The sequence below is a fragment of the Dermacentor andersoni genome, chromosome 7 (assembly GCF_023375885.2).
Source record: "Dermacentor andersoni chromosome 7, qqDerAnde1_hic_scaffold, whole genome shotgun sequence".
Taxonomy (NCBI): domain Eukaryota; kingdom Metazoa; phylum Arthropoda; class Arachnida; order Ixodida; family Ixodidae; genus Dermacentor; species Dermacentor andersoni.
Genome location: NC_092820.1, coordinates 109,632,623 through 109,653,936, shown reverse-complemented (window position 1 = coordinate 109,653,936; position 21,314 = coordinate 109,632,623). Strand labels below are relative to the sequence as shown.

Genomic DNA, 21,314 nt, shown 5'->3' with positions numbered 1-21,314 from the left:
GAATCGAACGCACCTAAGGTACGGTCGATTCACCTGCACCAGTTGGCAAAGTGCTGCACCTCGCCATTCGTAACAAAAGGTGCAGAAAAAGCGCAGAGCTGATTCGCAATTATTTTGCGCCCTCTTTACGCTCTCTATTGTCGGCGCCGGCTTCGTGCAGACCACAGCCTATTTTTATACCGTGGTGCAGACGTACAGGTGCGAAGCAGCGGCGTAGCAGACGACATGGCTCATATGCGCAAGCGCCGTTAAAAGCCCGCATACGTGCATCAGCCGTGTCTACACAACGCGGGTGTATGAACGCCTCAGAAGCTGATCATACCAGAAGTTCAGGATCTTTCATACTTACGCACTCTGTACACATTAGTCGGACAGAACGCCTGCACCGCGTCTGCACCTTGTCATTCGTTTCGAGTGTCGCGCTGTGCCTGCACCGCAGAAATGGAGCGCCGAACTTCTCGCGAATCGATGTGAACTGGTTCACAGTGGTGCGGGCGAATCAAACGGACCTTTAACACGAACGGACGAAGCTCCGTTCGATTCTATTTGGCTCATGTGCTAGCTGCTCGGCTGTTCCTTGCTGTGACTGACTGACTGCCCCACTGCGCTGCTGCTGTGCACGCCTTCGGGAAGGTAAATTGGGAAGGTAAATTCAAAACCCATTAATGTTTCACTGGCTTCAGATTTTCCAAATGTCTTGGAATGTATTGACGGAACATACATAGAAACGAGGTGCCCTGCCGGGAAGATTGCTGCAACATAAACAGGCATGTCAAGAAGTCATACGGCGTTCAGGCAATTTGCACTGTTGATCGCAAGTTTGTGGATGTGTTCCTTGGCTCCACAGGCAAGATGTACGGCGCTGACACATTCAAGCGCAGTTTTGCTTTAAATAAACTGCCAGGAGTTTGTGAAGGCAAGTATCATCTGCTGCCTATAGACCTCAGACTCTGCCCAGGCGGCGCTGCGGAAAAACCCGTCACCAGCGCCCCCATCGCCGCCTTGGCGCGAACTGAGTAGTGCAAGGAGAGCTGTCCGCAAGCGAAGGTGCATAGGCCACAATGGACCCTTCCCTTTCGTTTGTGTTGAGGCACGGTTTCCTAAAAATCAAGGACCTGGAAAGCTTCTTCCGTCCGTCCACGCTTCCGGAAAGGAAGCTCAGCAGGGCGAAGTGCGTGTGCAATATAAAATAATGTCTCAGGTGTTATTTCGGCGCGCTGCAACTCGCAAGTACAGAGAGCATCAGGTTTGTCTATCGGCATATCAGCATAAATATCTAAGCATTCCAAATTGGTTCATATTGAATGTCTTGAACACAAGACTTAAGTATCTCCTATATTTTTATGTATTTTATCGTAATGTTTTGTCTCGCCATTATTTACAGAGAGTAAATCCTTTCATAGGCTTTTCCAAGGCAGCAAACAGCGTACGATCATAACGAAAGTAAGCTTCCTACAGTGCCTACGCGCTGCATCTTTCTTTCTCGCAGGAGCTACAGCATCGCTCAGTATACCCTAATTTGAACTTTTCGCAGACGCTTCGAGCAACAAGCGCGCACAAATAAATGTAAATAAACGCGGCATTTTTTCTTTACACACGTGCGTTACTGCACAATTACTCATCCAGTGCTCCTACAGCAACTTGATTGCTCACATTTGAAAAACGCAGTCGAGCAGGCTCAGCACATTGCGAAGCATGCTTGTTGTATCGGCGCAGGACATACGAAATACCGAAAGTAGAAATGAGCTCGCGATACAACGATGCTCTAGAACAGTATTTTGAATTCATAAACGAGCCAAAATGTTTGGTTAAGCTGACCTACCAAGTCTCTCCGTTCCACTTGTTGAGTCAAGCGGAGATGGACGTCTGTTAAAAGGTGGAGATAACGATGGCACATAAGCAGGATGGTTCGGAACGTTGTTTTTTCTGTTACCACCGAAGTGGCGGATGCAGGTTCTTGAGTTTTCGCTTGGTTACCACGGTCCTCCGTCAGGGCTACGCAACACAATTACAGAAGAACAAAATTGTCGCACTTTCTAATGCGAGCCGCTGTGTTGTGGGGAATGCAAGTAATTCGATTACCCAACAGGTTGAACGGCCCGTATCCAGTGCTCTCGCCTTTCCCCTTCATACGATCGCGATGGAAATCGGTAAAACTGAACGTTGTTATTCCGTCATTCACGTTCATGGCAATTTACAACACAACAGAAGCGTCGATTGCGGCGTTTCTTCGTAGCGCGCGGAGCTATCGCGGTTGCCGTCGTTCCCGCCATCAGTCGGAAGCAGGCACGTACCCAGGGGGGGGGGCCCGGCCCCCCCCCCCCCCCGAAATCAAGTGGCATATCCCCCCCCTCTTCCTCCCCACCCACGCCACCACTCCTCACACATTCCTAAAGCGCCGCCAGATCAATGTTGAGACTTGGCAGCTGTTCATCGGTCAGCATTATGCTGCCTTTTTCACTCCTTTTAGATGGCGGTAGTTATCGGCATCTTTTGTAATGTGAAGGACAGTTTTCTCATAGGTTCCGCACCCGCGCGATTAACTCGAGATGCGTTCAGTTGTCACCATCTATTCAACCGTCACGCGCATAGCTGTTGCTTTTGTTAGTTCAATCTTCTTTGTTTAGGCTGATCCTGGGACTAGGAGAGGGATGCGGCTCTTACTCAGCTGGTCTGTACTCTCATGGAACGAGTTGCGGCCGGAGAAAACGCCAATTGCGTTTAACTTTTCCCTTTGCTTCATTATTTCCTTGAGTTACGGCTCGCCGCGACGCTGGCAGATGCCCGGAACCATATACACGTGATATAGGTTAGATAAGGTGAGAAATAAAATAATGTGAAAGAGCGTCCATCATGAAACCCTGCAATAACCCTTAAATCCATAAGCAAGATGACTGTCGTCCGTTACCTCGTCTGTCTTTCCCTAATTATATAGCACTTTTCGTGCAAAATTGGCAACTGGAAACAAAAATCGCAAGGAGTTGAGAAATTAAGCGATCTACTAAGGGAGAGAGCCAAGGCAACAACCAAACTGCAAGCAAAAGCGAATAATAAAGAAGTTAACCGTTGTTTATGAGAATATTTATGGATCAACATCTTTTTATTTAAAAAGGAAGTAGAGAAAACGCCGCCGGAAGTGGAGAACAATTGTTTTGAATGACGCTTCTACAGTTATCGGTCGAACCGCCTCACGTAGCCACTTCTGTGCTGTGCTTATGTGGGTGTTTTTCTAACATTTCGTGGTGAGCGCAGTACGTCTAGAATCGCAGAGTCCTGCGCTCTACGCCGTTGTATGGGACTGGCGGCCGCACAGTGTTACGCAATTCGCGGAACTGTCAAAACTGATCAACAAGGCGAAAATAACTGATATTCGAAACTATAACATGAGAAAGACTGAAGAAGCCGTAAAAAATGAACGCAGCCTGAAATCAGTAAAAAAGAATCCTGGCATAGGACAAACCATGATGTATGCACTAAAAGATAAGAAAGGATAAAATCATCAGAAATCTCGAAGATATAGTAAAAGCAGCGGAAAAATTCTAAGCTGACCTGTATACAGTACCCAGAAGAGTTACGATACCTCACTTAGAAACAGTAATGAACAGGATACAGAAACTCCTATAACTAGCCATGAGGTCAGAAGGGCCCTGCAAGACATGAAACGATGAAGAGCAGGAGGAGAAGGTGGAATAACAGTCGATTTAATCAAAGATGGAGGAGACATAATGCTTGGAAAGCTGGCGGCTCTTTATACGAAGTGTCTATCGACTGCAAGGTTCCCAGAAAACTGGAATTATGCAGACATTATACTAATCTACAAAAAAAGGAAACGTTAAAGAATTGAAAAGTTATAGGACCATTAGCTTGCTCCCAGTATTATATAAAATATTTACCAAAATAATAAGGGCAACACTGGATTTTGTCAACCAAGGGAACAGGCTGGCTTCAGGAAGAGATACTTTACAATGGATCACATCCATGTCATCAATCAGGTTATCGCGAAATCTGCAGAGTACAATAAGCCCCTCTATGTGGCTTATATAGATTACGAAAATGCATTTGATTCAGTAGAGATACCAGCAGTCATAAAGGCACTACGTAATCAAGGAGTACAGAACGCTTACGTAAAAAGCTTGGAAAGTATTGCTACATGCATCTGGTATTCGTTTGTTTGACCGATGCGCGTGGGCGCCATCACTCCAGAAAAGAGGAGGCAGAACGAACTGGGCTCGCGCTGTGAATCTAACCGGTCAGCGCTGCAACCGTTGTTTTAAATATATTATGTAAATAGTTTCTCGTCTTACTGACTCGTCCTTCGCGTAAGAATATCTACAGAGGTTCTACAGCTACCTTAATTCTACACAAGAAAAGCAGGGAGATACCTATAGAGAAAGGGGTCAGACAGGTAGACACAATTTCTCCAAAGCTATTCACTGCGTGCTTAGAAGAATTCAAACTATTAAACTGGGAAGGCTTAGGAGGAGTAAAGATCGACGGCAAATATCTCAGCAACCTTCGGTTTGCCGATGACATTGTTCTATTTAACAACAAAGCAGACGAGTTACAACAAATGATTGGAGACCTTAACAGAGAGAGTGTAAGAGTGGGGTTGAATATTAATATGCAGAAGATGAAGATAATGATAAATAGCCGGGCAAAGGAACAAAAGATCAGGATCGCCAGTCGGCCACTAGAGACTGTGAAGGAGTACGTTTACCTAGGCCAATTAATCACAGGGAACCCTGATCATGAGAAGGAAATTCACAGAAAAATAAACATAGGTTGGATCGCATACGGCAGACATTGCCAGCTCCTGACTGGAAGCTTACCATTATTATTCAAAAGTAAGGTGTGCAATCAGTGCATTTTGCCAGTGCTGACATATTAGGCAGAGACTTGAGAGCAAGTTAAGGACAGCGCAAAGAGCGATCGAACGGAGATTGCTAGGCACAACGTTAAGAGAGAGAAAGATAGCGGCTTGGATCAGAGAGCGAACGGGTATAGACGATATTCTAATTGACATCAAGAGGAAAAAATGTAGCTGGGCAGGTCATGTAATGCGCCGGTTAGATAACCGTTGGGCCATTAGGGTTACAGAATGGGTACCAAGAGAAGGAAAACGCAATCGAGGATGACAAAGCACTAGGTGGAGCGATGAAATTAGGAAATTCGCGGGCGCTAGTTGGAATCGGTTGGCGCAGCACAGGGGTTATTGGAGATCGCAGAGAGAGGCCTTCGTCCTGCAGTGCACTTAAAACATGATGATGAGGATGATGGTGGAGGTGGTGGGCCCTCCCCGAAAAAAAATCCTGGGTACGTGCCTGGTCGGAAGAGAGAGCCAGCAAGCGCTTTATGGCAGTTCGGTGGTGCGTCCGACTATCGGAGAAATTCATAGCTCTTTGTCTGGGTGTTAAATGCGCAAGACACTCGCAATATGGACCAAAATCTAGTTAAATTCTTGTTTCGCAGTCGCTAGCTGCATAGGCAACTTAGCAAGGGAGTCGGGCTTCGCACTACTCAATTACTGCCTCTTCGCACCTGCAGGTGGCGCTACGAGTCTTGCAAAACTCCAGAGTATGACGTCCATCCACTCCGAGACACCATTCTCCATATCTCCTGACACCATTCAGGGACTATGATTCCCTGACCACTGAATGTGTAAAATATAACTTGCGCTTGAGCCAAACACGAGTACGTATTGAAAATGCTTTTGGCCTGCTGAAAGGACGTTTCAGGCAACTTTTGTACTTGGAATTCTGGACGGTAAATAACCCGGCAGGGGCGCCAGCGCAAGCAGGCGTTTGGTGTGTGGCGACACCACGTACCCGAGCACACGAGGGTTGGACCCTCCCGCGTGTAGCCGTGCGCGGCTTAGCCGTGTCTGGGGAAAAGGGGATCCTGGAGGTTGAGCCGATGCTGGGTGTTTGGACCGTTAAGGCCCCCCGGCGGAGGCGACACACCTCTTCGGCCTCGGCTTCACATAGACGGCACCTCCAGACTGACCCGCCTGGAGAAAATCGGCAGTCGCCTTTTCCTGTCCTCCTCTCCAATCTTCGTCTTTCTCTCCCACTTTTCCATCTTTCCTGTCTTCTCTTCACTTCTTATTACTTCCGTATTGCATTGCAAGGCACAGTGTCAGGCAACCCTTTATAATCTTCAGCATAAGACTAGAAGGCGGCCTTCTGGTTTGTATACATGAAAGCACCAGGAAAGCAAGCTAGATAGACTAAAGACTAGCTGACTTGACAGCTCTGTACAGCCTGTACTGCTTATAGAAAGCAAGTCGCACTGGTCATAGGACCTATAGCAGCGGCATGCAAATAGATGTATGGCCTGTAGTAATATACACATCCTTTCCTTTAAAAATGTTTGGTCACTTTTCATTACAGGGACACTAAAGTGAAAAATGATTTCTTGTGCCCCCCCCCATCAGTAAATTACCGTTCTACAACAGCAAAAACACCACTCTTACAAAGATAAGACGTTGGCTAAGCGCAAGAACGAAATACGGATGGCGACGCCTACTTAAGTTGCCGGACCTGGTGGCTGTGACGTCTTGGATTTTGATGGCATCTTCAAGGGCCTGCTAAGTATATATAGTGGTACAGGTTGACTACAGTGTGTTCTAAAGGAAACAAATAGTAAATATGGCAAGTTTCGGAAACTTTTACTCAGCCAACGCGGCCCAAACGCGAAAACATATTTTGGAATCCCAGACGTCACACTGACGTCATTATTATTCCGGACAAATCGGGCCATGCCGACATGCTAAGCATATAATGTACGATGCGTACCAATAAATGGGATCTTGTTTTGAACTCGAACTAGAACCGAAGCAAACGAAAACCCAGGTTACGATTGCCGATCGTGTTAGTACCCATGTAGTGGTTTCAATACCACTTTTCATGAGGCCTATAAGGAAGTGGTGGTCAGATGCAGCTGTATACTGATAAAGCATATAGTTAAATTACAAATATTGCCCTTGCCATGAAGGCCGCCGCAAGCTAGCAGAGACGGCTTGCTTACCTCCAGGGATGGCGCGTATACAATGACAAACTTATCTATGCAGGACTTTCTAGAGGCTCCACAAATACTCGCAGCATCTATTCAATAACATTGCGTCATGCATAAGGGCACAAGAAAGCTTCGAGACTGAGCTGCGTTAGTTACGTCAACTTCGACAAATGGACAGGAGGTTGCCATGACACTTTTTGCAGGAAGCAGGTGACGCTTCATGAATCAGAAACCGAAACAGAAACTAGCAAAGTCAAACGTATCTTTTTTTTTTTTGTAAGCGTTAATCTCGTTCTCAGCGCTCGTAAGTTATTCTATGGGTTTGTTGCAGAGCGTCCGTGGCATTGAAAGGTTCAGTCCCAGGTTAAATGGTTTAAATCCTTCAAACAGTTTGTATTTTCTGCACCGCCAGTACATATAAGCGTTTTATAACGATGTTTACTGATAACCCGATAGGGTGACCATTGTTTGTTGCGTTTTGAAGAGCACTCGCTCCGTCTTTCCAACAAGACGCGTAGGTTCGGCGCTCCGATTTGCATGAAAGGTAATCTTTTGACATCCTTACTTTACGCATTTACGCGCTGTAGATGCGTTGTGACGCCTTTCAGTAGTCTGCGACGACGCAGAGTATAACAGCGGAGTCCCGCTGTTTACCTTTAACATTTTAAACGAAGGAAACCTCAGTAGTGCATCGTAAATTGTTTCTAAACATAATGCAGGCACCACTCGCACCGTTAAAGCATGAATTTTCAGAAGCATTTGCAGCAGCTCATTTGTCACTACGTTGGAGCGAGAATATTTCTCATCTGCCGCTTTACCTTTCTTTACTGCTCCGAATTTTTGTGTATCCGGACATTTTAATGTTATGCAAACCGCCACTTCCGTGTGAAAACGAAAGAAAAGAATTTAAGGAAAGGAAGATGCAGCACTTGCAAGGAACATGCAACAGTTGTGTGAAATAAATCGTGCTTTACCAGCATCTGTAGTGAATGAATTTTTGACAATACGTCATTGTCATGGTGCCGAGGCAAAACAGAACTGGAAGTCACCTTGCAACCAAAACGTTGCCTTTCGACATACGACAGGAGCACATAAACAAAACATTATTGTATGCTTCCGGTATCCCTTATTTTTACAGCTATTTTGACCTAAAGCTTAGGCAGTTGTGAAAATGAGAGGCAGCTGTGATGGATGTAGAAGAGCATAGTATGCTTGCAAAACCTAGAAATTCTTTAAGGACGAAATTTCAGTACTTGCAAACAGTGCATAAAAGTAGAGCACTGCATAGACACTTTTCCCTGGCCTGGCCCGAGCCAGTGCCATGCACTGGTCCGCCCTTTTCTAGCTCAGCTAGGTTGGTACAGTTAGCTCTTGAGCCTCAGTGTAGCATGAGCCACCTCTCTGTGTTATGAAGACGCCAGCTGCACGCACATTTGCTGGAGAGAAATCTTGCTAAGCAGTTTTCCACTTGCGTTGCTGCCGACAAGTGGAAAAAAAAACATGTACCTTTGTTCGTTATCCTTGTCTGTGATTGTACGATATGAAAGTCCGTACACGTTAACACCCGTGTGCCCATACTGTCACACGGAACAGTTTCTGTAACATTATTCAACTTCTTTTAAGGCTGTCAATTTTTTCATTCAGCAATTCAAGTATGCATGTTTCATAATAGTGTTTATTCCGGCTGTCTACGTTTTTTTAAGCGTGTTCGGGTGTCAAGCTAAGTGCACATACAGCGTAAACAACGCCATTTTTTTCATTCAAGTTCAGATTGTATGCTTCGTTCTAATTCCCAGCGAAGCCATGCAGAGACAAAGACTGTACATTTAGCATGTCAAAACTTCATTCAAAAGAAAAAGGGCATCGAGAGGTGGAAATTTCTTTCTCCATCATTTTTCACCAACCCCGCACCAACATTGCCTATTATTGCAGCGTCCATGCTGTTTTGGGATAAATTATCTGAGAACACTTGAAAGTCTGAATTCAAATATGCTTAATTACTCTATGCAAGAAATTGTGACATATTATTTACCCCGCTTGAACAGTAAAGAACTTGAATGGAAACAATTAGCAGGTTGCACTATGCATTAGCACATAACATAATTTGTGAATGTGTCTTGTAAAATTTATTTGCTGGTGCATTAATGAATTATTTTGTTGCTTTGCGGAAGTGTTTAAAAAGTTCTTGCATTAAAGCGTCTACAGGGCAAGGTCACTGCAAGGTGGCACCTTAAGTCTTTATCTCTCTGCAGAAATTAAGATGTCCAACGATTCTCCTTTAAGCATGTCTTCTGATCTTGTATATGTAGCTAGCTGCACTGGAATTTGTTACTTACGATTATGGCTGCTATTATCCAGAATTCCTTAAGCAACTGAACGCATTCTAGGCAATTTTTCGTATGTGTGTTCCTTCCATTATTAAATCAGGAGACCCAACTCTACAATGCGACCATATACCTGTGTAATTCGACATCAATTTATTCTGACTCTCTGACAACTTGTTACATTTTAAATTAGCCCTTCGGCACCAGTCCCCACTCAGCTAATGCTCTCCTTGTTGTCTGTTGGGAGGCTCTCACCATGACCTGCATTCAAATGAGTCATCCGTATTTCACCTCTGCGCAAAGTTCGCCTTGAAGTATCGGAAAATCTAAAAACATTAAAAACATCTTAATCAGTATTTCCCAGTGTCTGGAGGACAGAAATAAAGTGGAGTGCAGTTAACACAGAGGTTGTCACTGTTACGGTTCTGCCAGATATTTGGGCGCATTCCTAATGTGCACCATCGGCCAATATGAACAGGAACCGCTCATGTGTGTTTGAACCGCGATTCCTGCAACATGCAAATTAGAACATGACTCGCTCGTATTGGTTATGTTGTTTTCCTGTTGGGAAATCCTGCACATGGAACTTGTCCTTGTTACAAGGCCACACAAAGAAAGTTACTGGCTTTGAACATGTATCCTGTGTCACTTTTCATATTGACTGAGGGTGCACACTAATCGGCAGAGTGCGCTACTGTGTCATGATCTGCCTGCTTCTGCTTTCCCATAGGCTGACAGATATCACTGGCTCAAAGTTCCGTAAGGGTGGCAATTGAAGTCCACAGTACCGTGAAATTACATATGGCAAAACCAGTTCTATTGCGGACCTGACTGGAGACAAGCTCCTGGGCCTGGGTCCGCATTATGACTTGCTTATGTATTCCAAGCGCGGGCCACATGCGGGGTTTGGTTGAGTCAGAACCCATGCAGTGCTCTAATAGAAACACTGCAAAATTTTAAAGTTAATTATAATCCCAAAGTGCAAACAGCTCAACAGCGCTACACAACAGCAGTTCACTTAAATTGACATAATTAGATAACAAACAAATTAATTTGCTATACAGATTTTATTCCTCTATTAACTAGCATACAACACAATTGTAAAAAGTAGCCTATTCAGTTGCACTAATAAAAGAAAAAACACATCTATGTAAGGCACACATGAAATTACACGGAAAGAATGTTAACCTACAAATGCAGTCAAGCATCAGTATAATAAGCAAAGATATAATTATTAGCCTTAGGTGTATCTTTATCGATATTAGTGTGTGAAGCACATATTCTTACAGCAAATATAGGACATATGGAGGTATGTTCGATGCAAAATCATGTGAGTGAGGTTCAACTCTACTTGTACTTTTCGAAAACCGTCAGTGCATTACACGTACATAGTGGTACAAATCTGAGTAATGAAGCATAGAGACCTAATATACATTGCTAAGTACACAATTGTACAAAACCGGACAACGAAGCAAAATTCGAAAATGCAGCAGATCAAGTTGCAGAAAAACTGCGTGCCAATGCAATGCTCGAGCAAGGACATCTCATACAAAGATTTTTCATACGTCTCATGTACCAACCAAATGCGCATTTGCTTTACAGGCGGCTCTGCCAACCAGCGAAGAAATGCAAGAAAGCACTGAGCAGCAGGCGTTTGTACATAACTAGCCAACGAAACACAATTCTAAAAGCAGCACGTGCAGTTGGAGTAAAAAAAAAGAAAACATGGTAATACAAAGGTTGATCTTATGTACAAATAAAATTCACGTTTGCTATACAGGCGCCTGTACTGACTAGCCAACATACAAAACAAGTCAATGAAAAACAATTTAAAAAACCAGTATATGAAGTTGCAGTAAAAATAAAATGCTAATACAAAATTGAACAAGGACCTCATAAAAAGGTTGTTCTTGTCCAATGTACAAAGACAATGCAAATTTGTTTTACGAGCAACTGTACCAACAAGCCAACCGATAAGACCAAGCACTATGTTAAGTAGGCATTTGTACAAAACTAGCGAATAAAACACAATTTTAAAAAGTAGCATGTGAAGTTGCAGTGAAGAAAAAAGGACGATAATACAAATGTTGAGCAGGTACATGAGCATTTTATTTGTACATAAGAACAATCTGTATGAATGACATATGCTATAGAGGCACCCGTACAGACTAGCCCACAAAAGAAAACATCATGTTAAGTAGCAATACCAAAAGAAGTTTAGGCACAAATCACAAGCATAGTAAATTACTCAATGATGTAGTGGCACAAAGTTAATTCTATTCAGTAAGTAGTTCTTTTTTTACAGTCATTACTGCGAGTGCTGTCATTAACAAACAATGATTTTGTCTTAAAGGGCCCCTAAATAACTATGAGGTTGACAATGTTATACAGTGGTGCCTGTGTACTACCCTACAATGAGCATACAGCCACTAGGAGTGCAGTGAAATCTATGGTTCGAATCAATGCACTAGAAGAAAAGCTGCTCCTTTGTCCACTCATAATACCACTCTGTGCAAAACTGAGTGAATGGAAGCTTCATTAATGCTTTAGTCATGTACAATGGGCGAGGCCCCTGTCCTTCTCAGAACACACAGCCAGCGTTTGCCACCTGGGTGTTGTCCCTCATCGGCTGACCAATAGACAGCTTTTACCTTGAAGTCGAGCGGTTCCCTGCTGGCGTCACAGCATGCAAAAAAGTTATGGGAAGGCCTGGAGAGGAGCATGGGATTGTTTAGTGAACTGGTGGCAACCCCACAGTATCGTTGCATACGCACTGCCATGTTCACAAAAGGTGATCATCATGGTATACTTGACGCAATTCGCATGTTTAATTTGAAGTGTTTTTAAAAAAATGCCATAAGTGCTTTAGGGACCCTCTAAATGTTTAATTTCTACTGTGTGCTCTTGCTGCTGCAAGCGCTTTGTTTCGCGTAACCGTGGTCAAAACTTGTATGGTACCCTTCGGTATTTGAATTTGACAGCATATAAATGATAGCTTTCTGCTCTACTAAAGTTGGCTTTGGCATTCGTTGGCTTGTGCTAACATATTTGCGTTTAGTTGAGTAGAAGTGGGGCTGCTTTTCAATTTTCTTATTTGATGGAAGTGAACTTGTTTTTGAGGTTTCTTTTACGAGCGGAGAAATGATGTCCAGTTTTCTGAGAACTTTAGAGAGTATCGGCTTAAGTCAAGGTGAGACTTGATCTTCTACCGTTGGTTTATGGAAGTGGGTGATTATTCCTTGAAGCATTGGGATGTAGTCACTGTGTTTAGTGCACGTTGTTCTTCCTTTTTCTTTTAGGTCATTCAGTGAACACACCGAACTGATGATATTAATTCCTTCCTTGTCGTTGCAGTCCTGTGTGATTACACTATTACACAGGACTGTTACACACTATAATCACACTATTAGCTGGCACATGTTGCTGCTCTCACGCTTAAATACGGCGTGCATGTGTTGCAGATGTTCCTCCTCAATACACTATCGTTACATGAGCACGTAATTGTATGGACACATGTTTTGCACCTTGTGCAGGCAAATGCACATATACACTTGCATGTGCCTTCTCGTTTAACAACATACTTAAGGCCGTCATAGGTTTGATAAACAACGGTCCACTGGTTGAATGCAACTTCGTTGATGTCTTTGTCCAAAATGGATTCGCTGGTGTCATGCCGAATCTTGGTGGCACGTTCGAATTCGCTCTCAGCATTTCTTATTAACTTTGTAAGGCGGTCAAAAATATTGTTTCTGGTGTGTTTTAGGAGTACTGATATCAATTTACCAACTCTCTTGTTTGTTTTCCTATGTAAATAGCAGTACTTTATCACCTTGTGTGATGCCTCAAGCCTCATGCTTGTGTTACTTCCACTAGTTGCACGAAAACAGGCTGTCCAAACCTCTGTGCGATTTCCATAGTTAGTTTCGAAATGTTCTTTAAATCTGAGAAGGCCTGGCTCTGTTGCCCCTTCCCCATGACACCACTCGTAGAAGTCTTCGAGACGGTTCTTTAATGACGCCGCGTCTGGAGCGTCCATCACTGTTCCAAGAATCTGTAAATAAAGTAAAATAAAATAAAATTACATCTTTTGATTGTACAGATAAATTGACTAAACAGCTCACAATTCAGCCCCCTGCCAGCCTATGTCATAATTCACAGAAAGACTTCCGGAAATGTGCAGAGGGACAGTGCTCGTATTTCTTCATTAGGCTCTATAGAACTTCACTGCTGTATCCCCTTCAGAATGCTCTCAAGCCTGTAAAGTGTGAAGTCTAAACAGTGCCTTCAATAATCTGGCACAAAGATGTTCAGTAGTCTCTCCTTTCATTTCTTGTCCTTACTGCCATCTTATTGCAAACATCTTCAAGGAAGACTGCTTTACATGCAATGTATTAGATTATCCTTGCCAATGCTAGCTTTCTATTCACATACATGGAACTCTACTCTCGTTATGGAGAGCAAGTACGAAGTTGTATGGACATGTTGCTGGGCTATTTGGTGCTTGCTTAGTGACATGATGTAGTACAAGGGCACAACCACAGAGAACGTGTCACAGGCAGTTGTTAGTTGTAAGGATTTTGTAATTGTTAGCCCTTTCAGGTGTTGGTTGTTTTCGGCGATGACACATCTCGAGCATCGACTTTTCTCTCGGATATTATAGAATGAACACAACAGTTTTTTAGTTATGCAGAAGGGAAAAAACGACATGGATAATGGCAAATGCTTAGTTGGTATGGTCTTTGCATTCCTATGACATCAGTGACATGGGAAAGAAATGCGAAAACATACCGATACGTGAGTGATACGGAAATAGTTAAAGGGACACTAAAGAAAAATACAGAATCGGTTTGAAATTGATAAAGTATTCTTGAAGAATTGTTAACCAAGAGAGAAAATGAGTCAGAGGTTCAATTTTGAATTTCACGTGCGATGTCACGGATGACAAAGTATTTTTTCGCACTGCAGTTGTTGTTCAGCTATAGTTCTTTAAGCTGCCTAGGTACAGTCTCTCGCTTATTTAGAATACAATGCTATGAGTAGTTAGCTATAAAAATTTAACTAGGCTGGAGTCGGAGTCGGAGGCTGGAGTCGGAGTTCATGACATGGTGAGCTGGAGCGGGAATTTCATTTTGTGCATCTTCTCTGGCTTACCAGAGAATGTGAGTCTTCTCACATTAAGAGTGACTGTTTTGGTATTGTGATTGTAATTTACCGACACAGCTCAATTCGTTTTTCTCTTTAAGTGTCTTTTTGTGGGCCTATATGTTTAGCGCGTAAGCTTTTGTCAAAAGGAACGAAGCTAGTAGTGAATGCCAGCAGCAGATTCTGAGTAGTGCAGACAACTGTTCCAAAAGCCAAGCTTGAAAGCTATGAAAAGTGACTAAACTCTTCCAAACATCCTGAGGACCTGCCATGATGCCTCGGGGGCTATGTATGGTGAGCACAAAGTGGCGGGGCTCAATTCCCAGCCATGGCAGCCACATGTAATCATGTCATGCCTACTTCTCTCAGTATAGGGAGGGATCTTCTTTGAATACATATTAAGATGCCCTCATTAGTATGCCTGGCAAAATTAGTAAAATCGAATGAGGAAATATTGAATGGTACCCACAGAATGTTAGCTGTTGTGTATTTCGGTAGTTTTTTCAAGCCTAATTACTCCAAATAATTACTTGTCTAATAGGGATTGTCTTTACTACCACTACTTTCACTGCCAAGATGGAAAATTGTAGGCTGTATTCACAAACTCCCATCTTTCCAACTAGATAAGCTTGACATAAGCTTTTAAGCATTCATATGACTTCTTTAGCATCAAGCATAAATTCACTGCTGTGTCGCACCAGAGGATTTTGTTTGGATGATACTTCAGTCTACAAAATGGAGTAGCTGTTAATTGACTGGATGTGCAGCGACCTATCTTGTAAGTGTGATCAGCACGCCCTTGGTATTAGTGCTCTTTGTCTTTTAGTGTGGGGAATTGGTCTTGAACCTGAAGTACAATGTATAAACAAGAACTTTTTTTACTCTTGCACCTGCATTTAGAGCAAGTGCACTCAATGCCTACCCCATTGTTGGTACGCCCTGTACAGGGACTGCTGGTTGGGGACGAAACACCTTATGGTGAACGCTGGCAGCAAGCATGTCATATGAACAGGTTAAACACTATGATTTCCGGCCGTTCATTCCCTCTGTCCCTGCAGTCCACAGCAAAAAAAAAAAAAAAAAAATGGCTGCCACCTACAAACGTTCAAAATTCGTCTTTAAATACACATTATATTACAGGTTGGGAAGTGATGGCAGCAGTTCTACTCCCAGATTGCTTTGTTTCTTGTTCCGTTCATCTTGAAAAATGATATTTATCAAAGAGCAACAAACCTTGTAGATGAAGGCCCTCAGGGTTTTGTCTTGGACGTACTTGTTGGCACTCTCATGCCAGTTTTTGTCAACGTGCCATGCACACAACAGCCGATGATGAGGGAGTCCCATTACTTCGGTCCAGGCATTGTACAATGAGGGAGCATCATCTGTCATGAAAACCTTTTCTGCTATTTGCCCAGTTTTATACCTGATCGATGCGAGAAATGTTGCCATGGTCTTTCGGTCTGTGCGGTTGTTGATGCAATAAGCTACGGGAAATCCCGTGCCAAATTCATCCACGACAAGGACTGTGATGAGTTAGAAGTCAAAGCCTGCAGGTTTAAGGGGAAAGGCATGTCATGAGTATTAAGCAAGCTAAAAGCACTGAAAGAAAACGTATGTTAACGTCTTTCAGTATGTTAGTTTGGCAAAGAAACAGCACTTTATGGCAGGACAAGAGGACAAGACACGCTAGTGCTGACCAGCGACAAGAAAATACTGAAGAAATTGAACAATCTACCTGAAGTTAAGAAAATTCATTACTTTTTCGATGGTGTGGCTTCTCAGTAAATAATAAAAAGCACGTGATGAACCTCTGCTACCATGAAAACGATTTCAATTTTTTAGCGGAATGAAATTTTTTTGCCACCTCGACACCAAGAGTGCTTGCGACGGCTTTGGTGGAACTGTGAAGTTCTTGGCAGTAAGAGAAAGTATCCAGAGGCCATACAAAGATCAGATACTGACCCCCTATGAGCTGTTGTTTACATGGGCGGAGAAATCTATCAAGCGTGTCCGAGCCCTCTGGGTGCCGCAAGAAATTATTCAGGAAAATGAAGCTGACCTAACTGGGCGGTTTGCAAGACCGCTACCATTCAAGTTGAATCCGTGGGTTTCACCACATCCTTTATCCCTCGCTCTCAACGGCGCATGTGGGACTTACGTCATAGGCAGCGACCCAAAAGTTTAAAGTGACAAAATGTGAATGAACACGCCAGCAAAGTTTTCAAAAGCAAAATAAAAAAGAGCTTCCACTTGTAGCACGGTGCAGTGTTTATGTGTCTCCTTGAGGTCGGCTGTTTGGCACATAAAACCCCAGAAAGAAGAGGAAGCGTGCACTGCATTGAAGAGCAAGCATGGAGCAACGCTGGGGTTGAACGCAAGGACTCGACTTCCAGCATTATTTTCTCGCTTAAAAGCAAAATTGTTTCGATCAATCTTTCAGGAATAAATGCTAATAAATGGTAGTGTGCAACTTGCTATATATTTCATATTTTTACTTGGACCACCTCACATGCAATTGACAGCTGAACATGCCTCAAGAAGCAAATTTTCTTATGTTTGCCATTTTTTTTTTGCTCACACATGTCATGTGAAGCAATTTCGTAGGCTTCTTCACTTTCTGGACGACTTAGAGAAATAGAATGATTACAGTGAAAACATGAACTGAATTTGTTTTACTTTTGTTAATATAAAACATGGAAGGCGGTACAAAAAAGGTGGAAATTCAAAATTTTTATGACATTTCAAGTTCATGTATATATATAAAAAACAATCTTTTTTAAATGTATAAAAAGTTCCATAGTCATTGATAAAAAACGTTCATTTTGGCCAAATTTTGTTTGTTATGCTAGCGAGGTCTTCTGACCGCTTGCAAATTTCAAATGGCGGTCATCGTGCGAAAAAATCTTTTTCGGCAAGACCAACCTGGGTTAAATGTGTGTCACAGTAACGCAATAAGCCATGATTTTTAAAATAATCGAAGATGATCGAGCACAGTCTGCATCGGAAGGCGCACTGCTGCAGCCAAAGGGACAGAGAGAGATAACACTTGTTTGTGTACAATGCCATAGAGGTCCAGTTTCCACTTAGTTAATTTCATTGTGCTGACTGTCGTCTCCATTTCTGATCACTTGCGATATAATTAACCTGCATGTGAAGCTTTTCTCTTGGATAACCTCACCAGTTGTAACTAAAATTTCTCACCAGCACACTCGTATTTTCACATACGAGTTTATGTACTATACAGTTTCCTTGTGATGCGTTCTTGGAATGCAGAAGTTATGTGCATGATGCATGGGCTATGCGGTGCAAGTAACATAACCAGCTAGTGAGTATTCGGCTATTCCCCTAGGATAGTGGTCTGGCATAATGCAGCACCAATTTTTGAGCGCTTCACCTCGGAGGACCATTCAAAATATTGTCCTTTTATTCACTGCTGTTGATAGAGGAGATTCAGCTAGACATTCAGATAGATCCATGTTGCACCAGGCAAGCATGGCTACACCAGCAGCTCCCGCAAAAGTTCAAACGCACTGAATTGTGAGAATTGTTTAAGTGCCTATCTGTACAGCCATGAAAGTTCAATTTGTACCTAAGAAGCTCTTAGGAGTTCTTGGTGTAATTTGTTAGTCTCTTCAGAAATAATAAATAGATGTTCCGACATCTGCCAGGTTACACGAGAATCACCCACAGAAGACTCAGGGAGCTACATAATACTAACTGCCTGTTGCAAGCTGCTTCCTTTGCAATATATTGTTTTCTGTTATGAGAAAATAAGTGCATCTAAAGTGCTTGCCTGTTGTTCCATGGGTGCCATCTATGCAGACACGGTCAGTGCCGAGCTTCCTGAACAGCTCTTGCTGGGGCGCCGTCATAATCGCCAACATGAAATCCTTTTCATCAAGAAGGTCGTAAGGTGGCCGGTCAAGGATGTTGGGTTTGTCTGGCTGGCCCTGGTGCTTGAAAAATAATACTGTATTGTCCTTCTCTACATGAATCTGCTTCACCCATACCTGGACGGTAATATAATCATTGCTGTGGAGACGCTCGTGATTACTGATGTTGTTGTCACGCATGATGTGCAAGTCCTGGTGGGTAAGTTCACACGTTGAAAAGTCCCGTCCAAGTGTTGCCTTACATCGTCCAAAACAGCATCCAATGACACGCCTTCTTGTAGCTTAGCTTCGGGAACGGGGGAAAAAGAAGTGTTCAGTTATCACAAATGGCAGAGTTTTTGCACTTGTAATAGTATTAACCGTTGTAAAACATCCATAATAAATTAAATTATGGGGTTTTACGTACCATAACCACCTTCTGATTATGAGGCACGCCGTAGCGGAGGACTCCGGAAATTTCGACCACCTGGGGTTCTTTAACGTGCACCTAAATATAAGTACACGGGTGTTTTCGCATTTCGCCCCCATCGAAATGCGGCCGCCGTGGCCGAGATTCGATCCCGCGACTTCGTGCTCAGCAGCCTAACACCATAGCCACTGAGCAACCACGGCGGGTAAAACATCCATAATAATGCAGCTTTAAGAGGCCCCTTACCAGGTTTGGCCATTGCAAACAAATGACTGCAGTGCATAGATAATGTGGAGTTGTCTTTAAAATATTACTTATGTAGTAAAAACGATTTAGACAAGCTTGTACACCTTACTTCACAGGGCAATGCGTCTCTTTGCAAGCAAAGATACCGTCACAGGTCTATGATGCTCTAAGTGACCAAGATGCCAAGAAGTGTGCAAAGGTACTACCAGCTGTACACAGTGTAGAAAATATGAGAGTTACACGTAAAAATCAAGACCTAATGCTTGGAACTTAGCATGATGTGGAATTTCGGCTTTTACATGGGGGGAATGTTGTTAGTGGACACGGTCAAGGTAGTGGGTCAGAGCCTTTACTTTGGAGAAGATAAGTTGCCTCGTCTGACCACCACCGCATATTTCACTTTGTAGAACCTTACAGTTGCCACCACATGACAAAAATAAACCATACTGGGCCTGCAAATGGGTCTTGCCCACCTTGTAAACTTTCGTTACCCACTCGAATTTGTAAAGTGCCATTATGAATGGTTCTAACACAACAATTTTTCAAACTAGTTCTTTAATGGAAAAATTGTCATCCACCTAACTTCAGCATGAAGCTAGAGAGGTTTGCCAATTGGTTTAATATAAAATGACCATAGGAGGATTTGAAACATCGCATTGCCATGTTACCAGGTGGCGAGCTTCAATGCTAAACGCTCCCTTTCCCATGTCTAGTGTCCACAAGTGAGTAGTTACATGCCTTCTCCCACACTGGAGCCAGCTGACGGACTGCGTGACGTTCCCGTTATGAGCCTCCACCTTGTTTTTTAAGGCTAATAGCATTCAAGGCATTGTCTGACCAGTTTGATTTCCGGCTATATACCACCAAAAACGTGGCTTAATCCTGGATATAGTGCAGTCTAAATAACTGAATGAACGATTAAGAGTGTGTGACGTGAATGTTTAAGCATTAGCTGTGGTGCGAGCTAGGTGTTTTCGCTCCCGATATCGCTCGGGCAACTGAAGGTCCTGCTTCTTTCATGACATCTGATTGCAAAGAATAACTTACAGCGTTCTCAACACGCTCCTCTTTCATGCTCAACTACTCGCCGGCTTTCTAAGCATACAGTTGCGCAGCTGAAGGCGGTATGACGGTAATGGCAAGGCCACTTTGAAATGATGAGCATGTTTTCATTTACGTAGTCCAGTTCGGAGTAAAATCGAATGCTCTAGTTCAGCTCAAACAGCACAGGCTCAATACGAAAAAAAGAAAAAAAAAGAGAGCAATTATATAAAACATTGAGTGTACCATGTCTCTTACCATACCAATATGTACTGCACTTAAGAGGAAGCGTTAGCTCGGGGCTCCTATCTAAATACATGGAAAATGAAAAATAATTTTCTAGGCAACCACTGCACCAAGTTTCACGAGGTTTGTTCCATTTAAACGAAAAAGCTAACTACAGACTGTTGGATACAGAATATTGATTTTTGCTTTTGATATATTTAATGAAAATCGTTGAAAAACTGCAAATATTCAGAAAACAAAGCTATAAAGTTTGCAATTCTAAAAGCCAAACTACACGTACGCTTGCCGGCGCACAAGAGCACGCGTGCGCGTGTCTTGTGTTTGCTGCGCCTTACGAGTATGGGCGGGTTGAATCTACAAGACATGTGCAAGCGCGCGCCACGGTTTCTCCTATTTTGTTTCTGTCTTCCGTGGCACGTATACTTGGCTCAAATTTTCGCCTTGGCTGACATCGTTTCGTATCATTGTGAGGCAGCCAGAGCTCGGATATTTGTCTAGAGAAGATAGTTTTCGAATATAGCGTTTGTCGCCTTGTGTACGTTGAACGCAAGCTCCTTTGCGTGACGTTTCGGTGTGCGTCCGCTCAAGACTTTTCGTTTTACGTATGGAAATGCAAATGTAAGGAAGACATTAGAAGACAGGCTGCCGCATACAATCTGTCCTGCACCATCTGCGCGTGTGTGAGGCACATGGGTCCAAGCTTTCGCGCGTTGGCACACGTACGTGTAGTTTGACCTTAACTCGGCAATGAAAAACGCTACTACAATTTTGGCAAACGCAACTAATAGTACATTTAAAACGGAAAATTTCATATATGAATTTATATGAAACGTCAATTTGTGAGTGTTTATGAGGGTTTTTCAATAGACCAACTCAGATACTAGGGATGAACATGAGAGCAATGTGTAATACATGAAACAAGTCCGCTATAAATGCTTTAAGAAACACACTTTAGAGATCTTAACGCTTCCATATTGTTGAAACTTATAGATTTTTGGC

At 43.1% G+C, this 21,314-nt stretch overlaps 2 long non-coding RNA genes across 4 annotated transcripts in view; one reads left to right on the top strand and one right to left on the bottom strand.

Annotated features, from left to right (window-relative positions):
• The window catches only part of LOC140219488 (uncharacterized), a 218,409-nt gene that overhangs the window by 150,002 nt on the left and 47,093 nt on the right, over nucleotides 1-21,314 (top strand). The window contains exon 4 of one of the 3 annotated variants that reach the window (XR_011895794.1): nucleotides 18,303-20,697. The exons of 1 other annotated variant lie outside the window; for it this stretch is intronic. This is a non-coding gene — a long non-coding RNA (uncharacterized lncRNA). Of the gene's footprint in view, nucleotides 1-5,544; nucleotides 5,687-18,302; nucleotides 20,698-21,314 lie in introns of those variants that run through there. One more of the 3 variants, XR_011895793.1, reaches the window with a different exon arrangement.
• Nucleotides 10,384-16,979, bottom strand: LOC140219486 (uncharacterized). Its single transcript, XR_011895789.1, has 2 exons — nucleotides 15,714-16,979; nucleotides 10,384-13,389 (listed from the first exon to the last, which is right to left on the bottom strand). It is a non-coding gene; the product is annotated as an uncharacterized lncRNA (long non-coding RNA).